The sequence below is a fragment of the Heteronotia binoei genome, chromosome 4 (assembly GCF_032191835.1).
Source record: "Heteronotia binoei isolate CCM8104 ecotype False Entrance Well chromosome 4, APGP_CSIRO_Hbin_v1, whole genome shotgun sequence".
Taxonomy (NCBI): Eukaryota; Metazoa; Chordata; class Lepidosauria; order Squamata; family Gekkonidae; genus Heteronotia; species Heteronotia binoei.
Genome location: NC_083226.1, coordinates 56931277 through 56949393, shown reverse-complemented (window position 1 = coordinate 56949393; position 18117 = coordinate 56931277). Strand labels below are relative to the sequence as shown.

General features: G+C 40.9%; 1 protein-coding gene across 1 annotated transcript in view; it reads right to left on the bottom strand.

Moving 5' to 3' along the window:
• The window catches only part of PTPRD (protein tyrosine phosphatase receptor type D), a 1753725-nt gene that overhangs the window by 1067996 nt on the left and 667612 nt on the right, over positions 1-18117 (bottom strand). Inside the window, exon 4 of the mRNA XM_060237318.1 lies at positions 9130-9152. The gene's annotated coding sequence lies outside the window, so the exon portion shown is untranslated. The remainder of the gene's footprint in view (positions 1-9129; positions 9153-18117) is intronic.

Here is an 18117-nt window from a genome sequence, read left to right as displayed (position 1 = left end):
AAAGAAAAAAGCTCCAAAGTAAATAATATGCAGTATGATCTCTTTCCCCACCACTGCCTATTGGGTTTATAATTTAAATGGTCTATTACTAAAGATTTCTGATGGTGCAGTTTCTAATTATTTGAGTCCCAATAAGCTTGGATGGAAGGATGAAGAACAGGAAATAATTTCCCTGCAAATTCTTAATTGTATTATAATGTAAGGTGAAATTACATGCATTTACTTGCGTTTATATATCACCTTTCTTCCATCACATGAACACATGAAGCTGCCTTAGACTGAATCAGACCTTTGGTCCATCAAGGCCAGTACTGTCTGCTCAGACTGGTGGTGGCTGTCCAAAGTGACAGTTAGGGTCTTTCACATCAACTATAACTTGATCCTTTTAGTTGAAGTTGCTAGGATTGAACCTAGGACCTTCTGCATGCCAACTCTGCCACTGAGCCAAAGTTGTCTCCGCCTCCTAAGCAGAGATACACCTCTCTAAACCCACTGAATTTAAAAGGGTTAGAAGGTTGTAACTCTGCTTAGGATAGCACTGTAAATCCTTCAGAACAAAAGGGTTGATAAGAGTTCAATTCAATTTACACAAACAAAATGTTAAAAGAAATTTCAGACACTTTCAGTTTATTTATGCAACGACCCTTATTCCTGATATGAAAATATAGTTATTTAATACAGAACACTACTGATGTCAGTGATTGTAATACAGCTCAGATAATCCAAATTTGACATTGAATGGTAAGATCATAGCATCTGACATAGTATCAGTCTTTTGTCCAGTAGGAAAAACCTCTGGTATGTTAGAGCTAGAGGAGCTTCTGCATGAGGCCAGGAGGTTGCATCTCATCCAACTTTTTGACTGTAATCAACAAATATTTCCTGTTTCTGTGGTAATTGTACTGGAAATCATGGTAATGCATAGTAGCATTTAAGTCTGTTTGACCAGGTTCATTATTCATCATCTTCTAAATCTCAAATCTTCCTCCCTGTCCTCAAGCAATCCAGATAAGCTGATGCAGCGAAGTAAGGATTTGACAGTAGGAGCAGGTCTTTTAATCAGTCCAAGTCCAAAACACAGTTACTTTGAGCAATATAGCTTGAGGGCAATATAGTTGAAGTTAAAATTTACACAGCTCTGAACTTCTGGTGTCTTTTTGATTCACAGTATTAATAGTTTTCCTAGCAGTCTCATCCAAGTATTTAAGTTATTAACCACATTGAGTATGTCTGTTGCTGACTACAAATACTTCTGTTGTTCTAATGCTGCCAATAAGCCTATGTCAGCACATATGAACACATGCTTCTTGAGCTGTCCCCAGAATTCACCCCCCCCCATTGAGCTTTGCAGCAAGAGAAAATAAATGTAATTTTATTCCTAGTGCACTAGAGAAACAAATAGTGCCCCTGCAGCCTCTCTCGTAGACAAGAAAATTCAATGAAAATGTGATTAGCAATGGGAAGGGGAGGGGATGTAGTTAGAAAGTGGCAGTTGGGCAATTTGATGCTTTGTATTTCATTGTCCACACAGGAATGCTTAATGTACTTCTGCAATTATGAAAACCAAACAAATGTTGAATTGATTAATACGGCAACCGGTAAATTTGGCTCAAAAGAAAAGATCCAAGAACACAGCACATACTCCTCCCCCTGATTGTCTTCAAGCAGTATGCCACATGGTGGAACTGTTTGGCTAATTCTCTCCCTCTCTTTTTTTTTGCTCTTATCCCATTTATTCTTTAATAGCCATCGGTACTGAAGCTGATGTCTGCAAAAGTGAGTGAGTTGATTAATAGGTATTTTATACATCTGGTATTTTCTCATAAAAGACTGGTAAACTTATTTCAATTATCATACCACCAACAAGGATGCAATCTGTTCACAATGGCTGTTTACGAATGGCTGCTTTGGGTAATGGCTGTTTTCTTAGCACGGAAAATGAAATATAATATTATTAAACAGAGATATGCAGAACAATATGTCAACTTATCCGTCTTCCTGATGTTTATAGGCTTCTTTTTTTACAATGTTTATTTTATTTTATGGGACCAAACGGTAAACTATCTCCTACATGCAAAGACCTCATTTCTTTTATTTTTCCCTTAATGTCCTTGAATATTAGCTTCTACAAACTTGCAAGCAATCAGGGTAGGAAATCTGTGGTAGGTACTTATTAATTCCACTTAGATAAATGTTTTCAGATGAATGGGATAATGAAACAAGATGTTTGTCTTTGAAGAAGGGGGTGATAAACTTTCTTGGCCAGAAGGCTAAGATATTTCTTATTTTAAACACACCACCTGGGATAGTGTCACAAGCTAATTCTTTATGAGATGGTGTGAAAAATCATGCATTTTCTGGTTTGCAGAAGATGCTCAAGGAAATAATATTGAGTGAATTGGAAAAGATCTTGCAAAGAAATCAAGATAATCGCAAACAGCAAAGAGTAATGCATATTACAGATGCACAATCAGATTCCTGTACAACACACACAACACAGGACAATATCCATAAAGATTCTCATTTGATGGTCAAAATCACCATGACTCTTCCAAATACTATATGAATTCTCTGGCCCCTTCTCATTATCTAGAGATGAATAAATGTGACTTTGGGAGAGCCACCAAAAGATTTTGACAGTGGTTTGTTTCCTTTTAAAAGCAATAGTAGCCATACAAGTTCCAAATTCAAATAAGGACCACAAAAAAGGGGGAGAGCTGGTGAACCATGTTCTCACATAGTTTTGTCAATTGAAACTAGACTCCCGACTCTGGATTTTTTTAAAAGGAAATTGATTCTCTCTTTGGCTGTTTCTACTATGAGTCTAAAAACAGCATGGCGGAAGGATCAGTTTTGAGCAAAATTATACATTTTTGAAGAGTTAAACCCTACCCCCATATACAGAAACACAAAGTGTCCTTTATATTTTTTCTATGCCAAAACCTACATATCCAATTCTAAAAGAAAAGGAAATGAAAATGTACTTACTGTGCAATCCTAAACAGAGTCACATCATTCTAAACCCACTGATTTTAATGGACATGGAAGGGTTTAATTTTATTTAGAATTGCACTGTTGCTAAGAATATTAAAAATGAAACAGGAATGAAATGAAATAAACACAAGGCATATTTCTCAGTTCAACTCAGGAAACTGAAAATACACCTTTTGTACATGTTTATGAAGTCAATGGTAGATCGTCTAAGCCTCTGTACCTTCTAAAAGAAAGTAAATGTATAATAACGGAGGAGAAAACAGTGAGTTTCTGAAAATGATATTTTCACTATTACAGAGCAGCTCAAGTTAGTTTCACATGTTTATAAGTTCTTTAGAAATCTCACCCTACAACTTCAGAGGACAAAGAGGGACCTTTATTTTCTCACTAAAAATATGTTCCATGTTCTGTGCATCCAACATAACAGCAAATTGAATTCGGCCCCATTCCGGCTGTGCCATGACAGCAGCTACAGGCCGAGGGGCCGTCTTTAACCTCCCCGGAGGATTGGGAGGCTGTGAGGCTTCCCAGGCATCTGGGGAACTGCTGGTTGGCAGAGCATTGGGGCTATATTAGCCCTGGCTCCGCCCTGAGCTGTGCAGTTCCTTTTCGGCTCTCAGACCACCCACCCACCCTGTGGTAGTACAGGCTTTGACTGGTTGCCTCATTAGGGACCGGGTTGGAATTTTTTCACTCTCACCTAATTGGCTGGCGGTGGAGTGTTTTTTGCCTACCTTGTACTGCTGGTAGTAGGTGTGGAAGTTGGTATGGTTAAGTTAGTTGGCCACTTGGCAGAAGAAGGAAGGGGTTACTTTAGTTCAGATGAGTACCCAGGGCTCTGCACCTGTTGAGTGCAGGCGATCTGCAGGAGCAGCAGATGGGCTGCACAGCTCAATGCTGCATGATGTGGATCATCTTTAAGCTTTCTGCCCCCTAAAGTCAGCTCCTTCTGGTGATTGAAGCCTGAGTTGGGGGGTGAGGTCTAGTTTTGGCCTAGCCAGCCCGGCATTAGACATATTGTTATGGCTCATGCAGGGAGCAGGGTGGCTCACTCAATTTTGGACAAGGAGGGGTTGAGGGACGACCCCAGGGCTTGTCCAGCTGCAGGTAGCCCTTGCCGTGCTAGTTACAATATAGTTATGTTAATAAAGTGGCCCATTTGCATCCAACATACAGTGTCAGTCTCTTTATTTCAACTGGGGGGGGGCAATTTATAACCTATGTTACTAAAAATATGGGGATTGTGGCCGAAGTGTGCCAAAACTGAGCACAGGAACTTCAGGAAAGAGTGTAGAAGCAGATGGCAGGCTCTCCCCTTAACAACTAGCCTTTGCTCTATGTAGCAGAATGTGCCTGGCCTGCAGGCCCTATTCTGCCCTGTCCTTTTAGATTTTTCTCAACATCTGGAGAGGTTTTTCTTTCTCTCTCCTGTATAGCTCGCCACTTCCCCCCCTTCCCCGATCTTTGTACAGATTTCCTTCCAAGTTCTGAGGCCTTGCTTTGGTGTCTCCTGCTGCCCAGCACCTAGTCACCATGGGGACAGTTACTGCAGGTCTTTTTTTTTTAAATATCATATCTGTTTCCCCACCTACTGACCAGGTCACACCAGGTCAAAGAGATTTTTTCTGGAGATCTTCAGGACATTCTCTTCGAGTCCCTCCTGCATTTCATTCCTCCAAATCTTTGTTCCTTGCTAGGAGAAGGGGAAGAGCTTGACTCACCCATTATCTCTCTTGCTAGATCTGTTAGCATTTGTATGAAGGTGAGATGTGGTATGTCTGGAAAGCAGTTGCACTGACTGTCTCTTTCCTGCCTGTTTTCCACCTGGAGGGTGGACTGTTAAAACAGAGTGGAGGTTTTTTTTCCTTCCAAACCTCCAAAGAAAAAATGCATTTCTTCACTATCTGTAAGAATGATTTTTCATAGGAGTATATTTTTGCCACCCATATAGTCCAGAACACCTTACCACATGGCACTCTGATACTGACAGTGTGGTCCACCACCAGCTCACTACCTGACTGGAAGTTTATTGCATGAATGCAAAAGTAGCTACTATAATTAATGCAATTTCTGAAGCAGAACATAATAACGCCAAATCATTGCATATCTATTTTATTACTGACTGTGTAATTTTAATATTTATTAATTTAATTGTTTGTGGGATTTTATGTTGTGAGCCGCCCTGAGCCTGCTTTGGTGGGGAGGGCGGGATATAAATCAAATAATAAAAAAAAAATCTGGAGCTACTGGATGATGAAACTGGTGCCTTCTCATTAACCCAGAGGGATCATGAAGGTGAGGACTGGCCTGTGTTCCTGCTGGTGGTATATGGGGAGGGTCAAGTATGTATGCTGGGTGAAAGAGGTTCAGTGAAACATTTGTTTTCTTTGAAATCATTTAGCCAGTTTGTTACTGATCTTCATTTTAGAAAGAACTGCCTTTTGAGATCAGTTTAATGACCTTTAGTTTTCCATATTTATTTATATCACTCATATTTTGTTGAAAAGACTGACCAGGGTCTAATACTGAGATTATGTAGGCATTGCCTTTTCACTGGAAGTTTAATGTTAGTTCAAAACTACATAGTTTACATATGTTATTGATGTAATAAAAGAGAAAGCAAGGAATGAATTAAATTAATTATATGCAACAATATAAGGGAAGAAAATACTAATTAAATTATTAAAAGCAGAATCATGAGTACTAATTACAAAGATGGTTGCCATGCAACCAGAAGGATGCCTATGAATACACCACAAAAATACATTTGTTAAGTGTGCTGATATTTTGCTTTGACCTTTTTAGTTATACACCTGACCAGATAGTCTGGCAAATGTGTTTGTGAGGGTAATAACATTAAAAGTACTTGGTGAAAGAAAAGAAAGATGAGGAACCTGCTGCGTGATTAGGAATAATGATTTTATTATATTGAAAAGGTTAGAAATAAGGAGTCTGAACTAAAAAATAAAAAAGTAATTCATATAAAGATGGTTTTTGGCAGTGTAGATTATTTCTGTTCTAAATAAAGGGGATTGATCCTACAACAATTTGCAAGTACAGTCTGAAGAAAACAATATGTTGAGTTCCAAAGATACTGTAAACAGTATATTTTCCCTGTCCCATTGGGAATCAGCTATTCATATCTGCATGAATGTTGCTTGATGGTTCATAGCCAAATGTGCAGTGGTCATTTTGTGAAAAAGAGGTGCTGGAGCTCATTAGCACAACTCATTTGCAAATGAGTTATGCCAGCAAAGCAGTCAGCCCCCGCAGATTGGCTATTCTATAGGCTCTCCTGTGCTCCATGGTTGAAACTAGGCTGGCTGGGGAAGGGAAGAAAGCTTGGGGGAGATCTCTTCATTCCGTCCTATGGGCCCATTGAATAGAAATGGAGAGATCTGGCCATAGGAGTGATGGGAAGGCATTTTAAACTTTAAACCCCTTCTCTAGCCTCACCCCACAGTGCTGGCCCAACCTCTCCATTTTATCCTATGGGCCTATAGGATAGAATGGAGAGATTGGGCCATGGGCAAAACACTAGAGAAGGGGTTTTAAACTTTAAACCCCTTTTCTAGCATCTCACTGTAGTAGCAGCTTGATCATTCTATCCTATGGGCCTATGGGATGGAATGGAGAGATTGGGTTGCGACTGCGGCATGACCCCAGAGAAGGGATTTAAAATTTAAAACCCCTTCTCTAGCATCGTGCCTGGGGCCCAATCTCTCCATTCAATTCTATGTGCCAATAGCATAGAATGCAGATATAGAGCCATGGCTGTGGTGCAACCCCAGAGAAGGGGGTTAAAGTTTAAAATCCCTTCTCTGGCGTTGCATTGCAGCGGCGACCCAATCTCTTCCTTCTGTCCCATAGGATCATCGGATAGAATGGAGACATCAGGCTTCCAGCTTCCAGAGCACTGTTCCGGAGAGCTCCAGCCCCAACTGAGGCCTGGAACTGACCCTTTTGAAAAGCATTGTGTTTGAAACTATATATGGAAGTTCCTTCTGTGTGTTTGAGTCACAACCTGGATTTTGTTTGTTGTTCCAATTTCACATAGGCTAAACTGGCTGGCAATGGAATTTCTGTCAACTTGCATCTCTGCAGTAATCATCAGAAACACATGTACATGTACGCTATTTGGGCAACAATTTTCCTTAGATAATGGCCAACCCCAATCACACCACAAGAAACATCTATGACAGAGCTACTGAACATATATCTCAGTAAATTGGTTCTGAGACATCACTGTGTGAGTCAGATTCCATGCTGGTTTGCTGTGCTGCCTGCTGCCTGAGATTGTGTGGCTTGCTAGTTCAGCAACTGTTCTGTGCTGGACCTGACTGACTGCTGTCTGCCTGCTGCTGAATTGCTTGGACATTTCTGGAGGAAACCTCCTTCCTTGGAGGTTTTTAAACAGAGGCTAGATGACCATCTGACAGCAATGAGTTAGTTTAAAACTACATAGTTTACATGTGTTATTGATGTAATAAAAGAGAAAACCTGTGAATTTAGGGGAAGGTGTTTGTGAGTTTCCTGCATTGTGTAGGGGGTTGGACTAGATGACCCTGGAGGTCCCTTCCAACTCTATGATTCTATTTATTTATAAAACATAAACATGTCCTTCTTGATGCTATGCATATTTTCCCCTTTCCTTGAGAACTGCAGTCCAAGTACCTCTTCATACAAAATCTTCAGCCTTTTCCCCATAAGGCATGACTTGCACAGCTGATAGGTATAAACATACCATGTTGTTTTCTTCAGGTTTTTTTTTGAAGCAGGAACTCCTTTGCATATTAGGCCACACACCCCTGATGTAGCCAATCCTTCAAAAGTTTACAGGGCCTACTGTAAGCTCCAGGAGGATTGGCTACATCAGGGGTGCATGGCTGAATATGCAAAGGAGTTCCTGCTATTAAAAAGCCCTGGTTTTCTTCAATATAACAAAATTCACTACACCAGAGTGTAAATGGCATTACTGAGTTACCCTACAGTAAAACTTTTTTTAAAGAAAAGCAGATGTGCAACTTAGGTTAAAAATGGTGGGCTAATAAAACACAGTAGAACTATTTTGGTGGCTAACTTATCTTATCTATGGAGAAACAGTCACATCAGGATCAGAGTGAAAGAATTTAATAGGTTTCAAAAAGAGAGCAACTAATCTGGTAGATAGGAATATCCCCAGGCTATGAAAAGTCTGGGATGTATAAACTTCACAATGCCCTATGTTTCACTAAAAATGGAGATTGAAATCTCTGAAAATGGAGAGAAAAATAAAACATATACTTAATACAGACATTACTGACAGAAATAAATTGTCTTTGCACCACAGAATCATCAGATTTAGCAGCAACACTCAGACTTCCCGGCAAATGTTGTTCAAACAAGCCACGTCCAACCTCAGCAATAATGCTTATTAGATTAGGTAATTTATCAAACAATCATACAAACCATACCTCCAGAACACCTGACATGATAGAAATCTGCTGTACATTATTTTATTCCCTTGGGAGCACAGAAATGATTCACACAGTGCCTATATGGAACACATGAAAACTCACATTCACTTCTGCACACACTTGTGGAGACAAAAATAATACATAAACATAATGACCACAGATATAAATCTCCATGCGCTTCCATGACACTGGTGACAGTTTTTCCAGCCTCTGTGATCATGGGAATAGGGTTACTATGAATAAATTCTCTTATCCAGTTTCTTCCATAAGCACTGCTGTTTTAATTTTCAGCAATCAAGCGTCAGTATGTTCACTTAATCCTGGTTTAATCCAGCCTTTCTTGACAGTCCCACCAAATTGCACACAATTATTTAGCCAGTTGTGATTTTAGACATATTGCTAAGGGCTGAGATGGTCATGAGACAATCGAGTGGCATGCACATATATCTGTGTTGATACATGAAAACTGAGCAGGTATACTTCAGAATAATATTTTAATTGCAATGCAATATGTAACCAGAAAGTCAGTGGATGAGAAGTTATCTGTAATTCCCACAAAAGCAAAGCTTGATTCCATCAAGGAGATTAGCATCCATTCATGGACAAGCTTTGGTTGTATGGTCTACTATTTCATTCTATCTAGACAGTTCATTTATGTTTATTAAGATTAGAATCTTACCTCAACCTTGTGAACCACAGCTCCTATTTAAAAACAGAAAGAGAATTATAATTTTTTTTGTATTCAATAGTGCCTCATAAAAACATTAATGATTTGATATTACACAAAGGAGAAGAAATGTGCAAGAATTCTAACCACCAACTAAATAAAACCAACAATCAAAACATTTTTTCCAGCTCTCTGTATTTAAAACATCCTCTGAAGTACTTGGAAGTAAACACACAGGGAGGTCAATCTATTGCTTCCATGTTCATGACAAATGAAGAACCCTCCCATCAGGAAAGGGCATTGATGTGAATCAGAAACAATGGATGACAGTTCACACATAAGAACTACAAAAAAACTATTATTAGGAATGGGAAGCATGTGCATGCCCCCCACCAGGTGTCCATCCTCCCTTGCTCCCTTTGGCTAAGAAGCATTAATTCATTAATCCATGCTTCCATGGTCATGACAAATGAAGAACCCTCCCATCAGAAAAGGGCATTGATGTGAATCAGAAACAATGGATGACAGTTCACACATAAGAACTACAAAAAACTATTATTAGGAATGGGAAGCATGTGCATGCAGGCCCCCTTCAGGTGTCCATCCTTTCTTGCTCCCTTTGGCTAAAAAGCTTGCAAAGAAGACCAATTGATTCAAATTGCATTAACATATTTTTATTTTTTCCCCTCTACTTAACATTACCACATAATGTTTTAATAACAAAATCTGCAGTTTAATGTGCTCCTCTTAAATGGCTAGTATTGTGTAGCTTAATACAACCTGAACTTCAAAGGCCAGGTGGAAAAATATGAGTACTCTCTTAAAAGTCCACTCTCCACCAGAGTAACTAGCTGGAGATCAGGAAAAACTCAAACACTGTATCATTCCTTTCCAAGACTCATTGAAAACTTTATGGTTTTACAATAGACTTTCCAGCAATTCCTGGAGAGATATGGCATCACTTTCAAGCCAACTCTAAAAATGCCTTCCTTGTCTCTTACATTTGAATAAAAAGCCTGTTTCTCCAATTTTGCAAATGATTTACTTCCCAAAATTTCACTATCTTGTTGAATCACTGAATTCCTCAACCTGAATCCCCAGCTTCTTCGTTTTGGTTTGGATTTTTCCTTTGTCCCAGACCAGCTTTCTCTATCTTCTACTGCAGACCACAGCCCCACAAATTCTGCTGTTCAGGATGAGGCCAACATATTTTCCTTTTGACCCCTTATTTCACCTTATATTTCCTATTCACCCCAATTATGCAACAATCCATACTGAAAGAACTTGTTTACACACACTGCTAACCAGAAGTTTATCCCCCATCCAGTATGCAAGTTCCTAATTTTTGTTACCCAGAAGTAGCACTCAGCACTTATCCTTGTTAAATTGCATCTTGTTCACATCCGCCCACTTTTCCAGTGTGTTCAAATCTTGTTGAATTCTATATCTACTGGTGTGTTTGCTGCTCCTCCCAATTTGGTGCCATCTGCAAATTTAATGAGTAGCCCCTCCACATCCTCATCCAGATAATTTATAAAAAATATTGAAAAGTACCAGGCCCAAAACCAAGCCCTGAGGCACCCCGCTAAATACCTCTTTCCATTCAGATGAAATGCCATTGATAACTACTCTTTGAGTATGGTTCCCCAACCAGTTCCCTATCCATCTAACTTTCCTAGAATCCAGTCCACAGTCCTCTAGTTTACCCAACTCTGTCAAAACCTTGTCTGAAATCCAGGCAAACAACAGCAACAGCATTCCCTTGATCCAGTTAGCTCATCACTCAATCAAAGCAGGAAATGAGGTTGGTCTTGCAGGACCTGTTGGCAAGAAATCTGTGCTGGCTTCCCTGGATCACCAAGTTGTTCTTTTGGTGCCTGCAGATTGATCCCTTTGAAATCTGCTGTAGTATCTTCCCTGGGACAGGTCAGATTGGCTAGCTTGTAGTTTCCTAGGTCATCCCTCTTCCCTGTTTTGAAAACTGGGATAACATCTGTCCTCCTCCAGTCTTGTGGCACATCTCCCATCCTCCAAGAGATCTGGAAAATGATGTACAAAGGGTCTGCAAGCTCTCTGGAAAGTTCTCTGAGCACTCTTGGGTGCATATCATCTGGCCCAGAGGATTTTACTCGTTCAATGAAGCCAGGTGCTTCTCAACTCTGTCCATGTCAACCAGCAGCCCAGATGCTGTGTCTTGCCTATTACCATCTCTTGATAAGCTTGTTCTCTTTCTCAGGGAAAAAACTGAGGCAAAATATGCATTAAGCCCGTCCCCTTCACCATTTGATAAAGCAAGTTGTCAGCCAGGCAGGTCAGTAACATGTGCAACTGTTGATGCTTTGCAGAGTTTATCTCCCAGCACACATCAGGGAAGCTGAAGTCACCCATAACTATCAGGTAAGGTTATTTGGATACTCTGTGAAGCTGTTCAAGGAAGGAAGCATCCACATCCTCATCCTGGTCAGGAAGTCTGTAGCAGATTCCAATTACAACACTGTTTATCCTTCCATCCCTTATCCTCACCCAGATACGTTCCACTGGAATGTCACCCTCCTCCTCCTGCATCTCCTCACATACAGTGCCACTCCACCTCCTCTTCAACCCTTTTTTTTTCTTGAACAACTCATATATATCCATTTCTACATTCCAATCATGGGAATCATCCCACCAAGTCTCCATAATGTTTACTATATCATATCCCATTATCTGCATTAGAAGTTCAAGTTCTTCCTTCTTATTGTCTTATTGGCATTGTTATATAGACACTTGAAGCCCCACACTGTTGGCTCAACTATACCCTCTGTTGTTTGCTCTCCTTCATATAAATTCCTATGTTGGTCATCTCCTTCCCCTTATGGTGTCAATTTAAAGCCCTCTTGATGAATCTCCCCAGGTTTCTGCCAAACAGTTATTTCCTGACCTTGACAGGTAAAGTTCATTGTGTGCTAGTAGGTTGTCATCCTGAAAACCTAGCCCATGGTTCCAGAATCCAAAACACCCCTGCCAGCACCACTAACGCAGCCAGTGGTTCATCTCCATTATCATCTATGATAGGAAGGATCAAAAAGAACACTACCTGTGCGCCCATTCCTTTTAGCTTTCTCCTAAGAGCTTCATAGTCAGACTTAAAGCTTTAGGTGTTGTTCATGGCCATTTCATTGGTTCTTACATGGACCATCATGAATGGGTAAAACTCTGAAGGTTTGATGAATTTCAGGATCTTGTCTATACAGTGCCAGTCCATGGGCGTGTAGTGCCCCAGGCAGGCTGTGGCTGCCCCCCTGGCCACCACAGCCTCCCACACCATGGTCTCCCTCCCCCCACCCTCCTCTCCTTTGTGGCACTGCAAGCCAGCGCCACACTCTGCCGCCTGCCGCCCTGCCCCCCAAGTCGAGCCTGCTCCTTATCAGCTTCAACATGGCTGGTGTGGCTTTTAATGCTTTGAGGGGCCCATGGGAGGAGAGTTCCCGGAAGTGAGGGGGAGTGAAGTCTCTTATCATGGGCCCTTCAAAGCATTAAAAACTGCGCCAGCTGCATTGAAGCTGGTAAGGAGTGGGCTCGACTGAGCAGGACCGGGGATGGGGTGACGGAGCACAGCGCTGACTTGTAGCTCTGCAGAGGGAGAGAGGGAAGAAGGGAAGAGGAAGGCAGGCAAACTAGCCGCTTGCCATGGGCACCGGGGGGGGGCAATTCTGCCTTCCCACCTCCCGGTGCCCTAGGCAAACCTAGTTTGCCTAGTGGGCGAGCTGGCCCTGGGTCTATATTTTTAATTTTTGCCCCTGGCAAGCAACACACCTCTTGGGCTAGGGGATCAGGCCTGATACATGACATTCCATACTCCTCAACAGGGAGTCACCTACGACCAATATCTTCCTTTTCCTTCATATATTATTTATTGGTATCTCCCTGTCCACTTCTCTATGTCCTCCTTGTGTTCATAATACTTCTGCTGGCAGTGTTTGCATCTCCGCCTTTAACATAAGGGCCTGGAATAAATTCCTTGGTTCTAATTGAACCGAGTGTCTTCTTGCTTGACACGTTGGGGTCAGACTGTAGTGCTCTGAGGAGTCTCCTTAAGGCAGACAACCACACTGTTGTCCTTTGACTGGTCTCTTCTTCCCTATGCAGGACATCAAGGCTTCTGTTAATGAACTCCCCCCCCCCCGAAAAAAATCCTGGCTACCAGGCTGGTTCTCTCATACAGCAACCTCAGTTAATGCTCCCCAGAAGTTCAGGAAAAACAAAAATAACATTGACTTCACCAGCAGTTCTCTCCCAGCTCCTTCCCCAGCCCAGCCCACTCAATGATAGGAGAATAAAGAATTTGTTTTGAGATAATCTCTCTCTCTTGCTTTTCCTTTATAATTGGAGTGCTGTGCTAGAATAGGACCCAGGTATACACCAGATCATTTAACACCCAAATAGTGGCCCCGGTGACACAGTCAAACCACACATGTGAAAAGGATGCTTTCTATGTAATAGGCAGGGCATGACTATCTATTGAGCAATATTGTTTAAAGATGTATCAAAAAAAGTATTTTATCAGCAATTCAAAATACATTGCACCAGCTGCAGAGTGACAAAGTAGACTGTGCATTGTATGGTACCTTAGTCTTCATGCACATGAACCTACCTGTGTACTAAACAAAATGCATTCAGTCATTTAAAAGAGTTACTTCTAGAGAAACAGGGGGGTGCTGAGCACTAGCAATACTGTCAAATCACACTAACGAACATTAACAAGACAAAAGAGAGAGAGAGGGAAAGAGACAGAATAGGGACAGTAACTTCTCAGGGACAAGCACCAGAAAACAGGAATTTGGTAAACGATGGCATAGTATCGGTGAACACTCCTTGATAACTATATATGTTCCATATGGCACTGTTTACCACATTCCTGCTTAGACTTGCTATACCATGGTTCAGGAGAGACAAATGAGCAAGCTTTGACATGCCTTAGAGCCCTATTAAAATTGGAAATATTTCAGCTACTGTGGAAATGTCAGCTACTGTGGCTGGAAAAAAACTAATACTGGTTAGACCTAGTATGGGTGTATGACAAGGAAGGGGGGGGGGATTTTGAATCCTGACCACTGCCACCAATTATGAGACAGGTGTGACTAATTTCACCAGCACTCCATCAATCACCCTGTCACTATTTCAGTTTTAAAAATTTACCCCTCAGAAAATGGCACAGTAGGCAAAGGGAAGGATTAAACAAAAGTTGTTTTATTAAAACATACTGGCAGGGAATGGGATTAATATGTACATAGGTGTTCGTACTTTAGCAGATGGAAACAGACATTTAAAACTGCCCACAGAACAATTCTGAGGTGACTGGCTACACATGCTACAGTGTTTCCCTGAAAGTTATTTAACTTTCTCTCAAGGCTTCACAAATGTCACTGGTTTAACTTTTTATGAATGGACTGAATTTCTGGTTAACATTTTCATAGAATCATAGAGTTGGAAGGGGCCTCCAGAGTCATCTAGTCCAAATGTTGAGCCAGAAACTCTTCGGATTTAATTTCAACCCATTGGTTCTCATCCTACCTTCTGGGGCCACAGAAAACAATTCTGCATCATCCTCAATATGACAGCCCTTCAAGGACTTGAAGATGGTGATCACATCACCTCTCAGCCCCCACCTCTCCAGGCTAAACATGCTGAGCTCCTTCAACCTTTCTTCATAGGACTTGGTCTCCAGACCCCTCATCATCTTTGTTGCCCTCATCTGGACCAATTCCAGCTTGTCTATGTTCTTCTTAAAATATGGTGCCCAAAACTGAACACAATACTCCAGGAGAGGTCTTATTAGAGCAGAGTAAAGCAATACCATCACTTCAAGTGATCTAGACACTATACTTCTGTTAATACAGCCCAATATTGCATTTGCCTTTTTAGCCCACTGTTGATTCATGTTCATGCGTATGGTCCACTAAGACCCCTAGATCTCTTTTGTACATACTACTGCCCAGACAAGTCTCCCTATCCTATAACTATGCATGGGATTTTTGGTGTAGTGGTTAAGTGTGTGGACTCTTACCTTGGAGAACTGGGTTTGATTCCCCACTCCTCCACTTGCAGCAGCAGGAATGGCTTTGGGTTAGCCATAACTATCTCAGGAGTTGTCCTTGAAAGGGCAGCTGCTGTGAGAGCCCTCTCAGCCTCACCTACCTTACAGGGTGTCTGTTGTGGGGGGAGAAGATATAGGAGATTGTAAGCCACTCTGAGTCTCTGTTTCAAAGAGAAGAGCGGCGTATAAATCTGCTTTTGTCTTCTTCTTCTTCCACCCCCTAAATGCAGAACTTTACATTTATTCCTGTTAAAATTCATTTTGTTGGTTTAAGCCCAGTTTTCCAGCCTGTCAAGATCATCCTGGATCCTGTCTCTATATCCTATTGTATTTGCAACCCCTCCCAATTTAGTATCATCTGCAAATTTAATAAGCATTCCCTCTATTCCTTCATCCAAATCATTTATAAAGATGTTGAACAAAACAGGCCCCAGGACAGATCCTTGAGGCACTCCACTTATCACTCCTCTCCAAGAATATAAGAAACCATTCCCAAGCATTCTTTGAGTGTGATCTGTCAACCATTTACATATCCACCTAATGGTAACAGGATCCAAACCACATTTTACCAATTTGTCAACAAGGATAGTGTGTGGAACCTTACTGAAAGCCTTACTGAAATCAAGATAAACTATGTCTACAGCATTTCCCTGATCCAGCAAGGTAGTCACTTTCTCAAAAAAAGAGATTAGGTTAGTCTGACATGACTTGTTCTTGAGAAATCCATGCTGGCTCTTAGTAATCACAGTCATCCTTTCTAAATGTTCCAGGACTGTTTGATGATTTGTTCTAAAAGTTTTCCAGGTATAGATGTCAAGATGACGGATCGGTAGTTACCCGGATCATCTTTTTCCTCCTTCTTTAAGATGGAAACAACATTTGCCCACCTCCAATCTTCTGGCATCTCACCTGTTATCCAAGAATTCTCAAAAATAATGGCCAGAGGCTCAGAAATTACTTTTGCAAGCTCTTTTAGTACTCTTGGATGCAGTTCATCTGGCCCTGAGGACTTGGTTTCATTTAAAGAAACTAGATGTTTATGTAGTACTCCTATGCTGATCCTGTTGGAGCTCCATACCTGCATTATATGTTGCTTTTTGCCTTCTTGAGCACTGTTTCCCTCAGAAGAGAAGACTGAGGAAAAGTAGGAACTGAGCAATTCTGCCCTCTCTTTATCACCTGTTACAATTTCACTTTCCTGCCCTCACAACAGGCCTACCATGTCCTTGGTCTTTTCTTACTCTGAACATAAGAAAAGAACCCTTTTTTGTTGTTTTTAGCATCTTTGGCTAGGCTAAGCTCATACTGAGCTTTAGTTTTCTTAATTCTTTCTCCACAAGAACTGGTGATTTGTTTATATTCATCCTTGATTATAAGGCCATCCTCCCATTTCCTAAACAAGTTTTTAGAGAGCTGTTTATGGAGCCACTATGACTTCTTTAGGTTTCTTCCTTTTTTTTCTTCTCATAGGAATCATCTGTGATTGTGCTTTCAATATTTTGCTTTTAAGAAACTCCCATGCCTTTTGAACCCCCTTCTCCTTAAGTATTTGTAACCCTGGGATTTTACCCAGCATAGTTCTAAGTTTGTGGAAGTTTGCCTTTCTGAAGTCCATCCTATATGTCTGACTACATATAGCTTTTCCCTTTCCTAAGACTGTAAATTCCAAAAACACATGGTCACTACTACCCAGGGTGTCCACTATTTACACCTCATCAACCAATTCTTCTTTTTTGGTGAGAATCAAGTCCAAAATAGCAGATCCCCTTGTTTCCTTCTCCACTTTCTGGACAAGGAAGTTGTCAGTAAGACAGGTCAGGAAACCCATGTCTCCCACATTTCATTTCACAGTTTCACACAAATTTGAGTGCCCTATACTTTGTCACCAAGGGGGTGTAAGGTCTATGCACTAGATTGTCTCCTGGTGGCATGATCATTACTATCTGCTCATTCAGACTAGTAACCTTGGTGTTTGGTTCCTTTTGAGGACCTTGTACTGTCACCTCAAAATCCCTTTTTCCAATGCCTGATCTGCCAACTTTTCAGTCTTTCCCCTCCTTTGGACACTAATTTTCATAAAGGGACTATCCCTCCCCTCCGCTCAAGATGTGCTTATTTGTTTGACAAATACAGACACTGTTCTTCATCTCTAAGAGCTCTCTCCCACCAGAGTCTAAGATTTAAAACTCTATTTCATGGGCTGTTCATTAGACTCTGCCTTGCGACTTTTGTCACTCTCTCAAGCGCATCTCCAAAAGACCCCTGCTCTCTCCTCTAGTCAGTCTTCAATTTCCTTCAGTTCCCTAACTGACTTTTTCAACTGCCTAACTCCCACTTTCCTTTGACAGTTTGAAGCAGTCTGCCAATGAGAGAGAATTCTATCAGCTGTCACTCAATGGTCCTTAGCATGCATATTGCTGCTTTTCATTACAGGGTGGTCCTGATATAAGGTGTAGCATGGATTTTGTTCTTGTTTTGGGTGACTTTCAGTAGTGTGGCCCAGGACTGACTTTTCTGTCATTTCAACAACAGCTTACTTTAAGAAGACAGTGGCAAAAACAACTCCTACCTCGTTGCTAATCCTATCATGGCACTGTTATGAAAGAAGGCTTGCTTAATTAATTTATATTTCATAAAAATATGGGTCATTTCCAAGTGGATGAAGTTATGAGATTGCTGTCATAATTTGCAGCCTTTAATTTGGAATATTTTAATATGAAAATGACAACAAAGTGAATTATCTAATAAGTATTTGCAGCTATTGGAAAACGACTAGCCAAAATCTTCAAAAAGGTATCTGGACTATATCTGTTTGCTTTATTATTCTATCATGAACCAGTAGTTTGGTTTATTGCTTCTAGAAATTCTACTTTTGTACTGTAATTTGCAATAAAAGATCATATTTCTTATTGGAAATGGTATGC